Source organism: Dendrobates tinctorius, unplaced genomic scaffold (genome assembly GCF_039654945.1).
Source record: "Dendrobates tinctorius isolate UK_male_01 unplaced genomic scaffold, ASM3965494v1 ptg000115l, whole genome shotgun sequence".
Taxonomy (NCBI): Eukaryota; Metazoa; Chordata; class Amphibia; order Anura; family Dendrobatidae; genus Dendrobates; species Dendrobates tinctorius.
Window position 1 is genome coordinate 501,397 of NW_027361783.1, and position 16,808 is coordinate 518,204.

Sequence of the window (16,808 nt, forward strand, 5' to 3'; positions counted from 1 at the left end):
AATATGTGATAAGCGAAATAGAAAGTGAAAATGGGAACTAGAAAGATAAAAGTGTCATGGGAATCACAATAAGGGCTCATACTCACTTGTGAGAGACCCGCACGATTCTGGTGCGACTCTCTCGCATGAAAACCGGGCACTGCTGCCGGCACTGGGACCAAAGCGTGCGGCTGCATAGAAATACATGTAGCCGCACGCTCCGGTCCGACTTCTGGTGGCAGTGCCCGGTTTTCATGCGAGAGAGTCGCACCAGAATCGTGTGAGTCTCTCACAAGTGAGTATGAGCCCTAAGTATCATGAAACCGGCGAAGGTAAAAATAAAGAGAAGTGCACAAAGCTGCTGGCATATATGCAAGGTCCAGGATAAGGGGAAAGGCTAGCAGGGGCAACAACCATAAGTGGTACAGCCGATATTCGAAAAAAAAAGAAGAAAACAGTATAAGGAACCTGAACAGGATTTAACCCCTTAGTGACGGAGCCAATTTGCAGCATAATGACCAGGCCAATTTTTACAATTCAACCACTGTCACTTTATGAGGTTATAACTCTGGAACGCTGTAACGGATCCCGCTGATTCTGAGAATGTTTTTTCGTGACATATTATACTTCATGTTAGTGGTAAAATTTCTTCAATATGACTTTCATTAATTTATGAAAAAAATGGAAATAGGGTGAAAATTTTTAAAATTTTGCAATTTTCAAACTTTTATCTTTTAAGTCCTTAAATCAGAGAGATATGTCACACAAAATAGGTAATAAATAACATTTCACACATGTCTACTTTTTTTATGGGAACTTAAAAGGGTTAAAAGTTGACCAGAGATTTTTCATTTTTACAGCAAAATTTAGAAAAACATTTTTTTTAGGGACCACCTCACATTTGAAGTCATTTTGAGGGGTCAATATGGCAGAAAATACCCAAAAGTGACACCATTCTAAAAATGGCACCCCTCAAGGTGCTCAAAAACACATTCAAGAAGTTTATTAACCCTTTACGTGCTTCACAGGAACTGAAGCAATGTGGAAGGAAAAAAATAACATTTAACTTTTTTTTACAAACTTTTTACTTCAGAACCGATTTTTTTTATTTTCACAAGTGTAAAAAAAGAAAATGAACCACAAAATTTGTTGTGCAATTTCTCCTGAATACACGATAGCCCATATGTGGGGGTAAACCACTGTTTTGGCGCACGGCGGGGTTTGGAACGGAAGGAGCGCCGTTTGACTTTTTCAATGCAGAATTGGCTGGAATTGAGATCGGACTCCATGTCACATTTGGAGACCCCCTGATGTGCCTAAGCAGTGGCAACCCCCGACAAGTGATACCATTTTGGAAACTAGACCCCTTAAGAAACTTATCTAGATGTGTTGTGAGCACTTTGAACCCCGAAGTACTTCACAAAAGTTTATAACGTAGAACCGAGAAAATAAAAAATATTTTTTCCACAAAAATGATCTTTTCGCCACCAAATTTTTATTTTCACAAGCATAACAAGAGAAATTAGACCCCCAAAGTTGTTGTGCAATTTGTCTTGAGTACGCTGATACCCCATATGTGGGGATAAACCACTATTTGGGCGTATGAAAGAGCTCAGAAGGGAAGGAGCGCCGTTTGACTTTTTCAATGTAGAATTGGCTGGAATTGAGATCGGATGCCATATCGCATTTTGAGAGCCCCTGATGTGCCTAAACAGTGTAAAAAAACCCCACAAGTGACACCATTTTGGAAACTAGACCCCTTAAGGAACTTATCTAGATGTGTGGTGAGCACTTTGAACCCCCAAGTGCTTCACAGAAGTCTATAACGCAGAGCCGTGAAAAAGAGGCCCGTTAGAGTCCTATGCAAAAAAAGGCATTGCTTTTTGTGTGTTTATATTTTTCGTATCCGGTATGGTAAGATATATGTATTGCTGCGCACTTATAGTCAGAGTAGTGCCAATCATAGTTGGCCAGCGGTGGAAACTGCATCCTGAGGCTGTAGGACAGTCCGGGATATGCTTGCGCCCTGCTCCCGTTTTTCAAGCCTCTTAAGGTTACCTCTAACCTATTTCCTATCAATACATGGCATACTCCTTATCCTCCAAAGGTGACCATTTATTTACAGCCTACCATTGCTCGCATGGAAGCTTATATATGGCTATTCCCTAACCCTGGCTTCCATTCCTCTTGAACCCAAGTAAACCCCATGATTAAGACCCAGGAGGGTCGAAACGTCCAGTGTTTCTATTTTTCTGGGTTTTGAACCAATTTTTGTAACTTGGCACTTATCTGTTTGTCAAAAATAAAATTCCACTGTTGGTTGCAAACTATTTCATTAGAGTGTGCGGTGAATTTTTGCTACTTAATACTGTGGTGCAGACAGGAGTGTTGTGAGTTCATTTTTCCCTTCACCAGTGAGGTCTGATGAACTCCCTCTTCTGGCGAAGGAAGGTAGTGAGGCTGATTACGCAACAGCTGAGCAGGTAGATGATGACTGGGTCACAGGAACTGATGACTGGATATAAGGCAGCCGACGCCCTGCTGCCTTGCTGGTGATTTTTCTGCTGGATTCTTGGGAGACCAGTCTGATTTCTGCTTCTCAAAGCTAAGTTTTGCTTTGCCTTTTGTACACTTTAGTTCTGGTTTTGTTTGCCTTGTTTTTTGGAGTTCAGCCATCCCCGGCTGGGGGTGAGCTGAATTCCATTTTTGTCTCTGATCTGTTGATCTCTGGCTCTGTCTTCAGAATATACCTGAGTGTTGATATAGTCTTTTTGAAGCCTAGCGACTTCAGGGCCTGTTTTTCCTATCAGTCTGTTGGTACATTTTTGGATAGGGTTTTTGCGGATTGCAGACAGCAGCTTTTCTATCCTGTCCTATTTAGTTAGATTGGGCCCCATCATTTGCTCAACCTATCTTTCTATCTGTGTTAGTGTTTTTCATCTTGCTTCACAGTCATTATATGTTGGGGGCTGCCTATTGCTTTGGGGTCTGCTCTGGGGCAGTTTAGATTTCCCCTTTCTGTCTTTAGGCTAATTTAGTTCTCCGGCTGTGATCGAGGGGTCTAGGGCACCGTAGGAACCCCCCACGGCTACTGCTAGTTGTTGTGGATAGGTTCTGGGGTCTGCAATCCAATAGCTGCCAACTTCTCTGGTTTTCTGGAATTAGCTATTATTTTTGTCTTTTCCTCCTTCGGTGACTCATCCATAACACAGGAGGCCACATTTCCTAATCTAACTCGTTTGTGCTAACAGTGTGGTGCAGGCACCAGGCCACATTTCCTAATCTAAATTGTTTGTGCTAATACTGTGGTGCAGACAGGAGGCCACAGTTCCTAATCTAACTCGTTTGTGCTAATAATGTGGTGCAGGTACCAGGCCACATTTCCTAATCTTAATCATTTGTGCTAATACTGTGGTGCAGGCAGGAGGACACATTTCCTAATATAACTTGCTTGTGCTAATATTGTGGTGCAGGCAGTAGGCCACATTTCATAATCTAAATAGTTTGTGCTAATACTATGGCGCAAGCAGGAGCCCACATTTCATAATGTAAATTGTGCTAATATTGTGGTGCAGGAAGTAGGTCACATTTCCTAATGTAAATTGTGCTAATACTATGTTGCAGGTGAAAGCAGGTTGCGAGATGCATTGACAGACAGGAGGCAGAACAACGGTTAACAATTTTTACTGTTTTAGTTGGACAAGGGGTTAATTCCTCGCAGGGAGATAAATGGTTAAATGAGGGTTAAACAGTTCAATGGAAAGCAATAGGCAAAGATAATGTGCAATAAACAAGTTCTTTAAATCACTTATCTTGTCAGAGACTTCCCAGTCCACAACTGAAGCTTTGAAGGCAGTGGTCCCAACAACGGATGGCACTGTGCTGTTCCAGTGGGTTCCTGCAAACAACAGTCCGTCTTCTGTGGTCAGTCTCTGGCACCTTCCGCTGAACGCCTAGTCCTTAAGTTGGTGCTGCCAAAGCAAACAGGGTCACAGCACTGACAGAGTCTAACGTGGAATGGCAAGTGTCAAATGGCAAGGTAGGCCGCAAATGTTTGTCCAGTACTCGGCTTTCTCTATGCGGCACGTGCGCTGTACTCAGAGTCACGGAACGCACGTGTCTCTCTGAGCAGCTGCCGTCACCTGAAAGGCTGCTCTGCATGGCTCTGCTCGGTTTGCACTGCTCTGCACGTCCACTGATACCGGTAAATCTCGCAGTAAGTCTCTCGCACAGCTGTCTCAGATTTGTGCTCTGCAGCCGGGAGCTTTTCCCAACTAACTCGCTGCTGCGCGTCTATCAGTCTTGGGGAACACATCTTAGGATCTTGCACCCTGCCCCCACTCCTCCGCACGAGCACTGCACTCTGCACAGCCAGGCATACGGCGCTCTGCACACACACTGTCTCACAGGAGCGCCAGCTGAAGTTCTGCTGGAGCACGGCTCCACACTGCCTCTCTTGCTGCGGAGCGCACCGCACACCTGCCTCCGCTCTCACTGCAGGCGAGGAGCTCACTCTTTCTTAGCTTGCTTTCTCCTCACTGCCTGACTTAGCCACACCCCCTCCTCTTCCTGGGTCATGGGGCCTGTCCTGTCTTTTATTATTTCCCCCAGGCAACATGGGACGCAGCTTCAGCAGTTTCGGACCCAGCATGATGCAGGCACCTGTAGCCAAGTTTTCCTCCATACACAAGCAGGAGGCCACATTTCATAATCTAAATCATTTGTGCTAATACTGTGATGTAGGCAGGAGGCCACATTTTAGAATCTAAATGCTTTCTGCTAATAGTGTGTTTCAGACCCCAGCCAACATTTCTGAATCTGAATCCTTTCCTGGTCCAGACACACTATATTCAGCAAATAAATACTGATTGTTAATTTAGTAATAGGAGACTTACAGGTCTGAGCCTAGGGTTGGGAAACAGCTGGATAAAAGAGGGAAGGTAACATCAAACATGAGTGGGAAAATAGGGAGGTCATTGTGGAAGGGGGGATAGGCATGGTTTTCGATGTGTACATAGGGTAGGTGGTAATTTTACTGAAAGCGCTACTGAACAAACACCATCTTGTCCTATCCAAAGACAACTGACAACATCTGTTACTTGATGGGCTACTCAACTCCCTTTTTTTGGCAGCCTCACATTTGTGCGCCTTGTAGATTAGGGCCGGAAAGAGCATGTGCTCCAGTGTATGGCAAGCGCTGCATCAAGTAGCCTCTCCTTCTCTACCTCCACCTTAACATCACACACAGTACAATCTTCAGAGGTGGCACCCCAATTACCCTTGTTTCCCCCCATGTCACAACTCTCCAACCGCCCAACTGGCTGTGGGGAACCATAAATGGGCGAATTTGCATTTTGATCTTCAAAGAGAGTATAGAAACTGGAATTTCCTACTCTATCCAGTTCAGACCAGCATGACACATTCTCCTGGATTGGGCTTGATAAGAAGTTGCTTTCAGATCTTTGATTTTGTTGCACATTTCAACACCATGCTCTTCTGAATATAAATGCTCCACACACTGTGCCCCTTTGAATGACAAAATGGCCTATACTGTGCCAACTGTTTTAATTATGATGGCCATCTAACTCATTAAAAAAACGAATATTATGGGGCTAGTTATTGTAGGGCTCATGTACCATTATCATGTTAGAACATCAATCCTTGCAACTTTGGAAATTTCCATCCTCTAGTAGGTAATAGTCTGGGGCAATAGTGTAGTAAATGGCCCGGATTGGGGGGTGGTCCACTGCTTACCACGACCGGACGATGCAAAGACGAGACGGAGGCAGAATTCAGTTGTAACAGATCCGGGTTTATTGGCCATCCTCCTGACGACCTTAGCCATGCACCGCAGTTCCTTTACAGCTCTCCATTTCCAGGCCCGGGTACCTTTCACCTTTCCTTTAGTCGTGATGACATCCCTCGCGGATCTTTTGCTGGGGCTGTCCTAGACCAATCTACCGCCAGCTCTTCACCTGCCCGAGGTCGTCGTCCAATCGGTACCCCCGGGGCCTCGTCTGTCCTGCGGTACGTCGAGTCAGGGCCACCCCCCTGACTGTCTTCTCCTGTCAGTCCCCTGGTCAAGCTCTTCACTGTTCTCCGTCTTCTGTCCTGAGTCTTCCTCTGCTGAGCTCCTCCCATGACTAGCCTAGCCTCTGGAACCCCAACCTGTCCTATTTATCCCCTCTCTCATTTGGAATTTCCCTCCTGGGTTCATATCTCCCCGCCTCCCATGACTAAGCAGTTTCTATAGCCGTAAGCTGATGTTAAGTCCTGAACTACACTCCCCCCTGCCATCTTGTGGTCAAATTTCGGTACTGCACTCCCTTTTCTGTCTTTCCCTGCTGTTACCTTTCTGTCATTGCCAATCTCCGTCTGTAGTGCACAAATCGTCCCCTCCTACTTCCAGTCAAGTCTGCCCGTCAAGTCACCTTCCCCACAATAGTATGAACAGTGGTCATCCTTGACCTCTAACCCAAAAAGTGAAAAGATTCAAGATTATATCAAAAAGTATATAAAAATGTAGTGGTAGCATTTATGTACATTTATTCTAATTAAATTTTTCAAAGTACTTTTTGCTGTTAGGGTACCGTTACACCTAGCGATGCACCAGCGATCCCGACCAGCGATATGACGCGGTCAGGATCGCTGGTGCATCGCTAGGTGGTCGCTAGTGAGCTGCCACACAGGCAGATCTCACCAGCGACATAGCGGGGGTCGGGGGTTGCTACTTACCTGTCAGACGAGGCGATCCTGCGTCCTCCCGGCCGGCTCCACGCCTCGCTCGTCGGCGCCACAGGAAGGGCCGCAGGAAGTGACCGACGAGGAATGGTCCAGGAGCTTCTCGCGCGATCAGCGATAACCAGCGGGGGAGCCGGTCGGAGGTAAGTATCACATGCAGCGATATCGCTAGCAATATCGCTGCAACGTCACAAAATTGGTGACTTTACAGCGATATTGCTAGCGATATCGCAGTGTGTAACGGGGGGCTTTACTGTAAACATGGCAAAATCTAACACTCATCTCTACTATCTTAATACAGGTATTTAGTTCATTCAACTCCTGCATTGATCCTTCATGTTTCCAGTCAATTCTATTCCATGTCAACAAGCATATCTAATGGTATTTAGTTCATTCAACTCCTGCATTGATCCTGCATGTTTCCAGTCAATTCTATTCAATGTAAGCAAGCATATCTAATGGTATATAGATTATTCATCTTTCTCTGCTTGTCTCTTCATGCTGTGAGGTCATGTAGCTTATCGAAGAAATTTATGATCCATGTAGGCCTGCAAACTTGTTTATTTGTCACTACATTTATTGTCTCCTGCTGTCTTAATTGATTGCTTGCTAACGAGGTAAAATAGTGATAGATCTCTAGAGCAAGCCTCCTATATATTCAGACTTAGGTTTGGGATGCATTTATGTAGGTATGGCATTTATGTACATTTACTCTAAGTACATTGTTCAAAGTACTTTTTGCAGTTAAACATGACAGTTAGACAGGGCAGGAGACAGGTAAAACATTTAAACAAACCTATTCCAAGTATTTATGGATGGCAACGATTATTCACCATATGCACTTGCATAATTTATATCCTGGTTGCTGCACTCATGCACATCCACCGTCCATGCATTATCTCTTTACACTCGATCTATATTGGCCCCTCAGTCCTTTCCTCTCCTATGTACAGCACTCATGCTCTTTTCACATTGTTAAACTGCACAGATCCATTCAGTCCCACCATCCAACACAAGAGATGCTCTCACAAATCACTTAACCATCTGCTCACTCTTTCTATCCTCCTTCTACTAGTTGCAGGAGATATCTCTCCCAACCCTGGCCCCTCATGTTATAGCAAGTCGAACCCCCCAACTGCTACACTCAGAAACCCCTCAAATCTTATTAATATTCCCTGCATGCATTCTGTCTCTTTTAATTGTGCCTTTTGGAATTCTCGCTCAGTGTGTAATTAACTTTCCTTCATCCACAACTTCTTTCTTTCTGATTCTCTTAACCTTCTGGCTCTTACTGAAACCTGGATCCAGTAGGCAGACACCACTGCTGCTGCTGCTGCTCTCTCATATGGTGGACTACACTTCTCTTATACCTCAAGAACAAACAACAGAGCAGGTGGAGGCGTTGGTCTCCTTCTATCACCCAAATGTACCTTTCAGGTTATCCCTCAAGTACTTGTTTTCCATTCTTTTGAGGTCCATGCTGTCAGACTCTACATCCCCTTCTACATGCGATTGGCAGTAGTGTATCGTCCTCTGGGCCCCTCCCATCAGTTCCTGGATCACTTTGCCACCTGGCTTCCACATTTTTCTCCTGTAACATCCCCACCCTCATCCTGGGAGACTTTAACATCCCCATTGATCCCATTGATTTTCCCCTCTCCCCATCTGCTACTCTCCTTTTATCTCTAACCTACTGCTTTGTCCTTTTGCAGCTTACTAACTCTCCTACACATGAAGACAAAAACTCCCTCGATATGGTTTTCTCCCGACTTTGCTCAGTGGATGATTTTACAAACTCCCCTCTCCTGCTCTCTGACCACAACCTTCTTTCATTCTCTATCAAGAAGTGCCATCCCACTCAGGTTATCCCCACTTTCCATTCTTATAGAAATATACAGGCCATTAACACCCAGAATCTTATGAAGGACTTTCAGTCATCATTGGCCCCTATCTCCTCCTTCTCATGTCCTGATTCTGCACTGAAACATTATAACGAAACACTGCAAAGTGCCCTGGATGAAACTGCAACTCCTATACATAGAACAACTTGGCACAGATGGCGACAACCCTGGCACAGGCTGCAAACACGTTTCCTACAGCAGTGCTCCAGGTGCGCCAAATGCCTGTGGAGAAAATCCAATCTACCCGAAGATTTCAGCCATTATAAGGTTATGCTTAAAACATACAACTCTGCACTTCACCTCTCTAAACAAACCTATTTCAACACACTCATCACCTCACTATCCAATTACCTGAAATGTCTCTTTGACACACTCCCTACTCAACCTGAGTGCAGGCCACAACTACAGATCTCCGCGTTGGTGATCTGGCCAATGACTTCAAAGAACAAATTGACCATATCCAACAGGAAATTCTCTCCCAGTCCCCTCATTCCATGCATTTCCTCCTTCCCCCACTGCATCTAATTCACTCTCTGATTTTGAACCAGTCACAGAAGAAGTGATCAGGCTCCTTGCATTTTCTCGCCCTACTGCTTGCACCAGTGACCACATTTCATCACATCTCCTCCAGTCCCTTTCCCCTACTGTCACCACTCACCTAACAAAAATATTCAACCTCTCTCTTCCGGTATCTTTCCCTCTTCATTTAAGCATGCCATCATACATCCATCACTTAAAACACCATCCCTTGACCAAAACTGTGCCGCTAACTGTAGACCTGTCTCTAATCTTCCCTTCATCTCTAAACTCCTCGAACGCCTGGTCCACTCCCATTTTATCTGCTATCTCTCAGATAACTCTCTCTTTACACTCTACTGAAACTGCCCTCACTAAAGTATCTAATGATCTACTAACAGCTAAATCTATTGGTCACTACTCCATGAAAATTCTCCTAGATCTCTCTGCAGCATTCGACACTGTGGATCATCAGCTCCTCCTCAATATGCTCTGCTACTTTGGCCTCAAGGACACCATTCTCTCCTAATTCTCCTCCTATCTCTCTGACTGTTCCTTTACTGTATCTCTTGCTGGCTCCTCCCACAATCATCTTCCCCTTAGTTCTGGCGTTCCTCAAGGATCAGTCCTAGGCCCCCTCCTCTTCTCTTTGTATACTGCCCCTTGTGACGATGCTGGTTACGAGGGCAAGAGTGGACCCACTGGACCGTGATGCCGAACTCTCCCCGAGCGAGCGCACCAGGTGGACCGACCCCTATACAGGGACCGTTTTGGGAGCAGGCTCAGGAAGCTCAAACGTCACAGTGGCCAGGACCAGGGGTCGGCTCAAGAGGGTGAGCAGCAGAGAGGAGGATGAGAGATCCAGGGTAACCAGGGTCCAGGGAATGGAGGTTGTTGCGGAAGGGTGAAGGAGAGCAGCGGGAACCAGATGGAAGCAGGGCACAGGGAGCTGTAAAAGGAAGACACAGGAGGGTTAGCAGGGAGACATAGGCTGAAGCAGCTACGGGAGCCGGGAGAGCGAGCGAGAGCTTGGGACCAGCAAGAGCAAGCAGGGCCTGAACGCAGCGAGGAGAACTCGATAGTCAGGCGCCTCCCCTAAGGGAGGGCGGCCTGAAATACCTGATGGTATCCCCCGATTGGCCAGGCGGTGGGTCTGGATCAGGTCAGGCCAGCGGGCGTCCATACAGCAGGGACGCACGGTCAGGCCCCCCGGCGCGTGCGCAGAGGCACAGTGCGCGTGGCCGAGGGCAGAGGAGGAGCGTGCCGGGTGGCCGCCCGCCGGAACGGAGGACGACTGGAGGTGCGCGCTGGAAGCGAGAGGTAGGAGGGACCCGGACTGGAGGCCGAAGCAGCGGCGGTGAGTATGGGGACGGCAGGGACAGCGGGACCCGTTGTGGCGGTGCTAACAGTACCTCCTCCCTTACACCCCCCTCTACTGTGTCTGGAAAGGAACCTCTTAAGAACACGTGGAGCATTGATGTTCTCAAGACCTCTCCTCGGGACCGAAACCCTCCCAGTCGATGAGAAAAAATGTTTTACCTCTTACCCTTCTCGAGGCCAAAATATCTCTCACCTCAAAAACATCATCAGAGCTGACTGGTGGAGGAGAAGAGTTTGGAGCTGGGTGGAAATGATTCAGGACAACTGGCTTAAGGAGAGAGACATGGAAGGTGTTGGTAACTCCAGCCGGTAGGACACGTTGTTGATGCGTCTGAGAATCTTGAAAGGCCCAATGTAGCGGGGTCCAAGCTTGTAAGATGGGAGCTTTAGCCTAATATACTTGGCCGACAGCCAAACTTGTTGTCCTGGGAGGTAAGTCGGGGAGTCCAAGCGCCTCTTGTCAGCATGTCTCTTCATACGCTCCCCGGACTTCTTGAGAGCTTCTTTAGTCTCGGACCAGACCTTGGAAAGTTCTATGGCCAGGGAATCCGCTGCAGGCACACCGGAAGCAGTGGATATCGGCAGTGGAATACCGGGATGCATCCGAAACACTACAAAAAATGGAGACTTAGCTGAGGACTCGCTGGAATGATTATTGTAGGAGAATTCTGCCCAGGGGAGGAGATGGACCCAGTTATCCTGGTGCGCATTTGAGAACAGGCGTAAATATGATGCTAGTACCTGATTGACACGTTCCACTTGCCCGTTGGACTGAGGGTGGTAGGCGGAAGAAAAGTCCAATCTGACATCCAGAAGTTTGCATAAGGCTCTCCAAAATCGAGAAGTGAATTGTACACCACGATCCGAGACAATATGCTGCGGGAAGCCGTGAAGGCGGAAGATATGCTCGATAAAAATCTTCGCCAACTCTGGAGCAGAGGGCAGTGCTGGAAGAGGAACAAAATGGGCCATCTTAGAGAAGCGATCGACTGCCACCAGGATAGTCGTACATCCGGAAGAGTTAGGCAAATCGGTGACGAAATCCAATGCTATATGTTGCCACGGAACCGAGGGGATCGGCAAAGGAAGCAGAAGACCGGAGGGTGGCCGTCTAGGAACTTTGACCTTGGCACACAAGGAACAAGACGCCGTGAAGTCAGTTACATCCTGACGAAGTGAAGGCCACCAATAAAAACGAGCAATGAAGTCCAGTGTCTTCTTGACTCTGACATGCCCGGAAAGTTTATAGGAATGTCCCCAATGCAGCACCTCTCTTCTGTCTGCCTCAGAAACGTAGGTCTTGCCTGGAGGAGGAGTGATTAGACTCACAGGAGCCACCGTGATGATCTTGGCCGGATCGATGATGTGAGTCGGTTCCTCTACCAAATCAGAAGACTGCAGAGAGCGGGACAATGCATCAGCCTTGACGTTTTTAGGTCCGGGACGAAAACGCAGCTCAAAATCGAACCGGCCAAAAAAGAGAGACCATCGGGCTTGTCGGGGATTCAGTCTGTGGGCTGACTGGAGGTATGCCAAATTCTTGTGATCGGTAAAGATGGTAAACGGGTGGACCGCTCCCTCAAGAAGATAGCTCCACTCCTCCATGGCCAATTTTATGGCTAACAACTCGCAGTCCCCGATGGAGTAATTACACTCAGCAGGGGAGAAGGCCTTCGAGAAAAACCCACAGGAAACCAGTCGTCCGGAGGAAGATCTCTGAGAGAGAGAACTGCACCCGCTCCTGTGGATGAGGCATCGACCTTCAAAACGAATGGCTTGTTGGCCTCGGATCGGTGGAGCACAGGGGCTGTTGCAAAGGCTTGTTTTAACCTGGAAAAGGCCTCTTCAGCCTCGGAAGGCCAGGACGAGGAGTTGGTGCCCTTGCGAGTAAGACTGGAAATGGGTTTGATGAGAGATGAAAAGTGTGGCACAAACTGACGATAATAATTGGCGAAGCCGAGAAACCGTTGAATCGCCTTGACCCCTACCGGACGAGGCCATTGAAGAATTGCCAACAATTTCTCAGGATCCATCTCCAGCCCAGAATCCGAAACAATGTAGCCTAAGAAGGGCAATGGTGACTGCTCAAAGAGGCACTTCTCAAGCTTCGCGTAGATGTGATTCTCCCGCAGGCGCTGCAGTACCAGACGAACACTCCTCCTGTGGGATGCCAGATCCGGGGAAAAAATAAGGATGTCATCTAGGTACACGACCACGCAGGAGTACAGCAGATCTCGGAAGATGTCATTAACGAACTCCTGAAACACCGCGGGAGCATTGCAGAGACCGAAGGGCATAACAAGATATTCATAATGCCTGTCCCGGGTGTTAAAGGCCGTTTTCCATTCGTCGCCGGAGCGGATGCGGACGAGGTTGTAGGCTCCGCGTAGATCCAACTTCGAGAAGATGCGGGCTCCACGTAAGCGGTCGAAGAGTTCAGGAATGAGAGGCAAGGGGTATTTATTCTTTATCGTGATATTGTTTAATCCTCGGAAATCGATGCACGGGCGGAGCGAACCGTCCTTCTTTTTCACAAAGAAGAAACCGGCACCGTCAGGAGAAGAAGACTTCCGTATGAACCCTCTGGCAAGGTTATCACGAATGTACTCGGACATGGCAGTAGTCTCAGCTGGAGACAGAGGATAAATTCGACCCCTGGGCGGAGTGGTCCCGGGCCGTATATCAATAGGACAATCATACGGGCGATGCGGGGGAAGTGTCTCTGCCTCTTTCTTATCAAAGACGTCCGAAAACGACCAGTATGCGGCAGGCAAGCCTGCAGGGCCCGAGGAAACTGGATGAGGAGTGACAGGAAGAACGGAAGCTAGGCACCTCTCTTGGCAAGGATGCCCCCAGCCGAGAACTTCACCGGAACGCCAATCCAATATGGGTTCATGTGTCCAAAGCCAGGGGAGGCCAAGTAGCAGAGCGTGGGACAGGTTGGGTAGGACATAGAACGAGATCCGCTCCTGGTGCAATGCCCCGATGTGCAGACGCACCTCTTCCATAACCAGAGACACCGACACTTGTAAAGGTCGCACATCAACCGAGGCGATAACCCGTGGAGTCCTCAGAGTAATAACGGGAATCTGGTACTTCTTCACCTCCTTCAACCGGATGAAGTTCCCCGCCGCGCTCGAGTCCACATAGGCCACCTCCGAACCATGTCTCTGACCAAAAACCAGCTGCACAGAAAGAGTAAGAGGATGAGAGGAGTGAGGCACACCTAGGACAGCCTCTCTTACCTGGCCTACGTGGAGGAGTTTCCCGGCCTCTCAGGACAAGAACGCAGGAAGTGAGATGCGCTGCCGCAATAGAAACATAAGCCATCTGTCAATCTTTCCCTCCGGCGCTGTTCCGCTAACTTGACCCGATCTACTTGTATCGGCTCTGGCGCCAGCCTGGAGGATGACCCAAGGGAACGTGGACTGGATGGCCTGTGGAGAGAAGCAGAAGGTCTAAGAGGTCTCCTCTCCCTAGCGGCCTCGCGGGAGCGTTCCTGAAACCGGAGGTCAATCCGTGTAGCCAAGGAAATGAGATCCTCTAAGGTAGTCGGGGTATCTCGTCCCGCCAGTTCGTCCTTAATCTTGCTCGAGAGACCACGCCAGAAGGTCCCGACCAAAGCCTCATTATTCCACCCCAACTCAGAGGCCAAGGTGCGGAACCGGATGGCGTATTGTCCGACCGTAAGAGAACCCTGAGTGAGGCAGAAAAGGGACTCTGTAGCGGAAGCCAACCGGCCGGGCTCATCAAAAACTTTACGAAAAGTGTCCGTAAAGGTCTGGAGACTAGAGACTATGGGGTCATCCCGCTCCCACAGGGGATTCACCCAGGAGAGGGCCTCTCCCTCCAAATGGGACACAATGAAGGCCACCTTAGCCCGGTCAGTGGGATACTGCTGAGGCAGGAGTTCAAAATGCAACCTGCACTGATTCAAAAAACCCCTGTACAGCTTAGGGTCGCCCCCATACCGCGGCAGTTTTCCAAGCCTAGGGGACAGGGCAGGATCTGGACTGCGAGACGGATCTCGTGCGGCTGCAGACTGAAGGGAGAGCAGCCGATCGTCGACCGAAGCCATATAGGACAGATGGAGACTGGCCAATTGGGAAGCGTTGCTGGGATCTGCGGCCTGCAAGGCCGAGAGGCGGGAGTCCATAGTCTTCATAAAAGACATTATATGGGTCTGATTCTCCCGTAGGAACACTAGCTCCTTTTGGGCGGCGGCCCCGGTGGGGTCCATGGCCTGACTATTCTCTCACGATGCTGGTTACGAGGGCAAGAGTGGACCCACTGGACCGTGACGCCGAACTCTCCCCGAGCGAGCGCACCAGGTGGACCGACCCCTATACAGGGACCGTTTGGGAGCAGGCTCAGGAAGCTCAAACGTCACGGCGGCCAGGACCAGTGGTCGGCTCAAGAGGGTGAGCAGCAGAGAGGAGGATGAGAGATCCAGGGTAACCAGGGTCCAGGGAATGTTGCGGAAGGGTGAAGAAGAGCAGCGGGAACCAGATGGAAGCAGGGCACAGGGAGCTGTAAAAGGAAGACACAGGAGGGTTAGCAGGGAGACATAGGCTGAAGCAGCTACGGGAGCCGGGAGAGCGAGCGAGAGCTTGGGACCAGCAAGAGCAAGCAGGGCCTGAATGCAGCGAGGAGAACTCGATAGTCAGGCGCCTCCCCTAAGGGAGGGCGGCCTGGAATACCTGATGGTATCCCCCGATTGGCCAGGCGGTGGGTCTGGATCAGGTCAGGCCAGCGGGCGTCCATACAGCAGGGACGCGCGGTCAGGCCCCCCGGCGCGTGCGCAGAGGCACAGTGCGCGCGGCCGAGGGCAGAGGAGGAGCGCGCCGGGAGGCCGCCCGCCGGAACAAAGGACGACTGGAGGTGCGCACTGGAAGCGAGAGGCAGGAGGGACCCGGACCGGAGGCCGAAGCAGCGGCGGTGAGTATGGGGATGGCAGGGACAGCGGGACCCGTTGTGGCGGTGCTAACACCCTTCTTGGACAAACAATCAGTAGATTTGGTTTCCAGTACTATTTGTATGATGATGACACCCAATTATAAACCTCCTCTCCTGACATCATGCCTGCCTTTTTAGAAAACACCAGTGATTGTCACAGTGATTACCGCTGTCTCCAACATCATGTCCTCCCTCTATCTACAACTGAACCTGTCAAAAACTGAACTCCTTGTGTTTCCTCCCTCTACTGTCCCACCTATGCCCGACATTTCCATTTCCGTGTGTGGTTCTACATTACTCCCCAGCAACACGCCCGCTGTCTTGGGGTCATACTTGATTCAGACCTTACATTCACCCCCCACATCCAATCACTGGCTCCCTCTTATCATCTGCACCTCAAAAAATTTCTAGAATTCGACCGTTTCTTACATTCGACTGTCACAGGGCAGTAGGGAAAAAAACAGGAGACGTGGAACCTGGACCCCTGAACTGCCCCTCAGGCTAAGGAGGTGCCCTGACTTTCCTTAACTTGGGGGTACACTTGATGGTAGTGAGGCCCAAGTCTCCAACCTGTCCCTATCTCCTGTTTAGCCCTGAGCTAAACTCCCAACCCCCTCCCCAGCAGGAGAGACAGGGAAAAAAGTGTACTGCACCAATAACACAAAAGGAAAGATAAAACGGACACCACCTGGTTAAAGCAACTAAAAAATAAAACTTAGCTTGCTCTGCTGCAATCCTCCTGGACAGCAGAGTTAGCCACTTGACAACATTCAGCTGAAGCAGCACTGCTCCTGATAGCTCCTCTCTTCAGCAGCATCACCACTGCTCCAGATAAGCTGAACCTCCTCTGTACCAGGTAGGTCCAGTCTTCACCACGGTTGGTTTCCAAATGAACAGTATTGCCAACAGCTAGCTGGTGTACCAGGTGACCTTATATAGAAATGTGGGAGTGGTCTCCAGCAGACTAATTAAACATGCAGTAACACCAGCGGCCACTGGGGGGCAAAAACTGATATTAACCCCCGATGGCCTGAAAGGAAAAAAGGTTTAATATACGAGCAGCCCAAACTGACAGATCCAAAAAATGGATGGTTACAGTACCCCCTTACAATGAAGGGCCTCAGGACCCTCAACACTGTACCTCACTGGAAAACCACCTACAGTGAGGATGCCTAGATTCACCAGAGTTCACCTCAGCAACTACCTGACTCTCAGGTTTATGGCAAACGTGGGCAGATGGAAGTGGCAATGTATGCTTTGGAGGCACCACAAATCTGCAGAGCGCCGACCTGGGGAATGAGTTGTGTATGGGCATTACTGGGGGAAACTCCAGCT